Source organism: Cyprinodon tularosa, unplaced genomic scaffold (assembly GCF_016077235.1).
Source record: "Cyprinodon tularosa strain WSP-4 unplaced genomic scaffold, ASM1607723v1 ctg30, whole genome shotgun sequence".
In the NCBI taxonomy this organism is placed as follows: Eukaryota; Metazoa; Chordata; class Actinopteri; order Cyprinodontiformes; family Cyprinodontidae; genus Cyprinodon; species Cyprinodon tularosa.
The window spans coordinates 1247296-1253295 of record NW_024039008.1 but is presented as its reverse complement, the minus strand read 5'-3'; positions in this window follow the sequence as shown (position 1 = coordinate 1253295).

Genomic DNA, 6000 nt, shown 5'->3' with positions numbered 1-6000 from the left:
TTAGATCGAAGGCAGTTGCTCCACAGGGAATTAATATTGGCATTCTCTAGCTTGTGGTTTGGTATAATTTGGTTAATGTGACTTGAGGGTGTTACTAGAGTTAAACAGCTTCCGTTTGATTTTGCTCAGTGAGTAGCAGATTTCCGAGTTTCTATTTGCCTTGGTGAATAGATTTCATTAAAAAAATTATAAAAAAAAAACTGTAATTATATCAATCCAGGATCACTTTTGGATTTCATCACGTAGAGTGTTCCTCCCAAGCACTCATGGGAAGATTGAAATAAACCCCAAGAACCCGCAGACAATCCAGAAGGCTTTTTTTAACTTTCAAAGACACAACTGGTGAAATATGAAAGGCTCCTGAAACTGTAAAAGCATTCACCCCTTTTATATGTGCACACGATTGTGTGTGTATTTAAATGATAGCAGCATCGGAAATGTTTCCAGCTTCTCTCCGATGTCTCTAGCTGAGGGAAATGAGAGGCGCTGTCATAGAGAATTAAAAATATCTCTCAATAACACTCCCACACACAAACTGCAACCCAAGAGCCCCTCCCACAGATCCACGTATGCTCTCAAAGACACTCTTCAACTTTGCCTTTTTTTTCCATTTCCATCTTTTCATTCCCCTTCCAGAATAAACATACAATCTGCCTGCAGATGTGATAGAGATATAAATAACTATGAAAGACATTGGAACTTTGATTCTATTTAAAGTGTATTTTTTTTCCTATGTGCTGACAGTAAATATGTCTAGTCTCTCAAAAATATTAATGAGCACAATTGAATTAATTAGGTCATTCAGTGGTTGTATTAGCATTTACGCATATGAGAGTTTGCTTCTTTGTTCATCTGTTTAGTTTGTCTCAGGTGAAGCATGGAGCTAATTGTGTTTGCATGAATGGCAGGAAGCAGGTTTATTCATGAATGCAAACAGCAGCATGGCTCTGTTGGTGAGCTTATATTCATGAATGTACTGAAGAGACCAATTCCCATTTATCTCCCGGCCAACATGCCTTTTGTGTGCATTTTGTGACACGAAATGCATGGTACACAATCCTCAACCAGGAAACCACCTGACTGTGACAAACCTGCTAAATAATCAGAGTTACAATCAATAGATCACATGGTTTTATGCAGCCTGGGCCATCAATCTAGCATTTTTTTTTATCTTATCAGAGTTTAATTTTCTGTTTGCCTACTTAAAACAGCAGAAAGGCTGCAAATTATGTGGAAATATTATAATTTAATTACAAACTCTTTAAATATTGACTAACTTAAACAACATATTAGAAAATAATAGAAAATATTAGAAATATTAAAATTTAGAACATGAAATTGAAATGTTCTTTATGACTTTTAAAGCAGCTTCTTAATAGCAAGCTTGTCAATAGCTGATTTCATCATCTCATATCTTTGCAACGATTTTCAGAAAATTGTGAAAGCTCAAAGGAACCCAGGTATACACCTTCACATGGAGCCTCAGCCTCAATTATTGAATGAAAGGTTTAGGTCAGATTTGTAGCATCCTAATCGACTCAAGCATGATGTGTAATACAACTTGCTTTTTGTGCAGCATAATCACGAAATGATTTTGACATGCTTATAGTTTAATAGAAAACATTAATCTTACATGGGATTTTAGATCATTTTTCGTGTTTTACTACTTGATTTGCTGGTATAGTGAAAAATATCAAGAGCTATGTAAAAAATGTTGTATGAACTGCCACTGAATGGAGAAGCAAGTCCAAGCCAGTTGTGTGAATTTAAGGATTGTTTGTCAACACCCTGCCTGATGCCTGGCAGTGAAGGTGCGACTTTTATGTGGTGTGGTCACCAAAGTGTCACCTTTATTTTCCATCATTCACGTCAGAGCCTCAATTTGGAGAAAATGTCAGTGAGCAATATATGGCACCCGTGCTGTACAGGGTGCTCGATTTACTGTGGTACCTGAAAAAAAAAAAAAAACACCAAAACAAATCCACCTGAAGGAAAGTCATTAATATAAGATGGAAGGGAGGGCAGAACAACCAACAGAGATGAGAGCTTGCCTGTCAGATTAGGGATCACCCCAGCAGCGCATCAGCCACTTACTTACTGCCTCACTAACTTACTGCCTCTGTTGCCATGGAAATGGGGGGATTGTCAGGCATTCTGAAGGGTGGATTGTTAAAGAAAAAAATCTGCATCTGTCACTTTTGTAGAGACAGAGACTAAGGCAATCTGAAACTAGAACAGAAACTTGCCTCATGTATTGCAGGTAATGGGTGGTGTAAAGTACTAGCTCAAAAATATTAATGAAACACTCAAAAAACATTTCCTAGATCCGAATGACTGAAATATTCTCATTGAATACTTTGTTCCATACAAAGTTGAATGTGCTGACAACAAAATCACGCAGAAATCATCAATGCAGATCCAAATTATTAACCAATGGAGGCCTGGATTTCAGATTCAGAATTAAGTTTAATAAAAAAGTATGATTGCACTTACAAGGAATTTGACTTGGTGTTGCTGGTGCAGACAATATATATATATATGTATATATATATATATATATATATATATATATATATATATATATATATATATATATATATATATATATATATATATATATATATATATATATATATATATATATATATATATATATATATATATATAAAATACAGAATCTAAAACTGTATGCAGTATAAAACATACAAAAGACTATGCAAAATATAGTGCATAGTTATATACTATATACACAGTAGTAAACTCCTGGTTTACTGTCCTGTTTCCTGATAATTCCTCCAGCCTCTGGACACTATGCTAACAGACACAGCAAAGCTTCTTGCCACAACTTGCATCGATGTGCCATCCTGGATGAACTGCACTACCTGAGCAGCTTGTGTGTTTTTAAGTCTCATGCTACCACAAGTGTAAAAGCACCATCAACATTAAAAATTGACCAAAACATCAGCCAGACAGCATAGCTACTGAGAAGTGGTCTACGGTCCCCACCTGCAGAACAACTTCTCTATAGAGGTTGTCCTGCTAATTGCCAATAATTTCCACCTGTCTGTTCCATTTGCACAACAGCATGTGAAATTGATTGTCAATCAGTGTTGCCTTCTAAGTGCACAATTTTACTTCATAGAAGTTTGATTTGATAGAAGCTATACTGTGTTTTTTACGTGTTCCCTGTTTGTGTTTACGTGACACATTTCGCAGCCTAATTTCTATCTGCAGAACATCTAAATTATTTGATTGATTGTTATTTGCCTCCGGCTTCATTTTCCATTTAGGGTTTTTGGTGCTTCTCAAATCAGGCTTTTTCTTTTTACTTTTAATGTGCATGTCACAACTTTTACACCTAAATCTTTTTACAAAAAAGCCTCCTTTAGTAGCAACAATGAGAGCATTGATAATAATAATCAATTAATGTCTGATCTACTGATTTTCAAGTCTGCTTTGTAATGATTGAAGATAAAGGGGAAAATATTAAACATTGACTGCAGTAATTGAGTGTGCCCATGAAGAGATGTTTCATTACAACAGTTGCAGAGTGGCGGGCATTGACTGACTTGAAGCATCGACGAGGCAGCTCATTGATTTCTTCAGACATCCAAGCAATCTGAGGCACATGTCCAAAGGTAAACAAGGTCAATAGCATGGCAATCGAAACTACTACATTTGTCTTCTAAGGATGAGTGGTTCATAGATTTCTAAAACCTTTCATCGTCTTTCTGTCTGATCTGATGGTGAAAGACATTTTTACAAAAGGATGTGCTATTGGAGGGTTTTACTATCATGTTATGGCATGTTTACAAAGCAAAAGCTACTGAAGGACCTATTTTTTCAACTGTCCCTACAAGAAAGTTGGATGAATATTCATGCTTAATGATCTGTTTTTCTAATGATAAATGTTATTTCTCTGAGATTCCAAGCGTTAATCTGCTCTATTTTATGGAAACACTACCTTTTGTTTCATTTTATGAGAATTCCTTCCTGGGTCATTTTCCATTAAAGCCCTTTGGTGATTACCACATCTAACCTTTGTCTGACTGACTGGTTGACATTAGGAGATGGATGACTATCAGTGGCTTTGATTCTCTGTTTCTAGCTCATAAAAAAAAACATTTTTTCAAATTTAGGGGTGAAATCTGATCAAATCATGAAACTGTGGCAGCAGAGTTCTAATATAGAGCTTTGTTAAATGCCAAAAATAAAGCATTTTGCTACTATAACTTTTAGGTAAGAACTGCATTTTGTCAGAGTTGGTAAATTTGGGTAAAACAGTGGCAAAAAGAAGAAGACATAAAATTGTACACAGAATATTAAGGAATATATAGGGAAAAAAACAGATTTTAGAAGTTAGGCTGTACAGAAGAAAAAGTGAAACCTTTCAGAGAGTAAAAAAATACCATCCAGTTATTGAGAAAAAGAATATTTAGGTAAGAAAAAAATATACTCAAAGCAGTTAAAAAACATCTCCAAATAGTCACCAACAGATCTTCCTTAATGTTTGTAAGACATATTAAGGGAATTAGAACTGTGAACAGTTCCAAAGAACAGCTCCAAATGACACAAAACTTATATGGGTGAGTAGAACATGATGTACACTCAATGACGGAAGTGCAAGTAAAGATTTTCTCCCTAAAAAATGGGACACCACTAGTCGTAAAATTACATCCCAGCCCTAGATGGCCAGTAATAAATAGCCTGTACACTTCAGAGAGGTGTTCACCTACGTCATGCGTAAACACAACCTGAGTTACAACCCTTGGAAACTCTGCCATACTCATAACTCTTCACCAAACACATCCATAATATTGAAATACAAATATGTTACAAAACGGAAATGGTCCATTTATGAGCCAGCATGGATAAATAAAGGTATCACAACTAGTGTTGCGCTGATGCCATTTTTTGGCCCCGATACCTGGCTGTGCAGTATTGAACGACACAGATACCATCTTTTTGAAATTGATGTGTGTGTTAATATATGAAGAACTGTATACTACTTGGATGAAAATAATTGCCATCATGGCTTTGGCACGCTGCTGTCTACCTTTGTGAAGCAGGAAAAAGACTAAAAGTGAATTCAGTAGAACTTTTTATTGCCTACCTGGAATGGGTGACAATAGTTGAATAAAAAAGGCTCTCAAAATGTTAACAGTGCCCTATTTGTTGGTACTCGCTGATACCGATACCACCATTTTAGTGCTCAGGGCCCCCGCCCGATACTATCGGTATCGATGCAACACTAATCACAACCATCTCTAAATTAATTGACAATCATGGTTATATTATTAACTATGACAACTTTTTGATGAAACATCAGTTTCCATAAAGATGCAATACAAATGAATTATGCATTGGGATCCCCAATGGACTCTAACTAACAGTTATTAAAATCCTCACAATTTACTCAAACTTTTACCTCCAAATAGTTTCTGCATTTTCTTGGTACCAAATACAATAACAAACACATACAGAACACATTTCAACAATCCAAATGCCTCCTAATCTGTATTCACCTTCTGCAAGAAAAGGCTACAACCCTAAACATACCAGAACAGAGTGCTAATACAGTATAGACCTATAGATCAAATGTACTTTTGCGGCAAAACATTCTTATATATGCTCTCTCTCTAATTTTACTGCTGTTGTGATATTTTTTTAGAGAACTACAAATTTAAGTTGAATTTGCACAAACCTGATAGCCACATACCCCAAAAAAGTTGCAGCTGGAGCAGAAAGTATTATTGTACCCACCGTAACTGAACATAATTCAAGCGTTTTAAATCGGATTATATATTTGTATGTGCATGTATTTATATATTTTGGCTGTAGATTATATTCCAAAAATGCACACTTTTGCAATATAAACAGCAGGCTTGCATAATTTCACATATGCAAACTGTGCCCTCCACCATAACAACGGAGCTGCACATTTTAGGATGCACGTCATCATTCATACTTGCGCTGCTTTTTTAACCTCCCTCCGAGCAC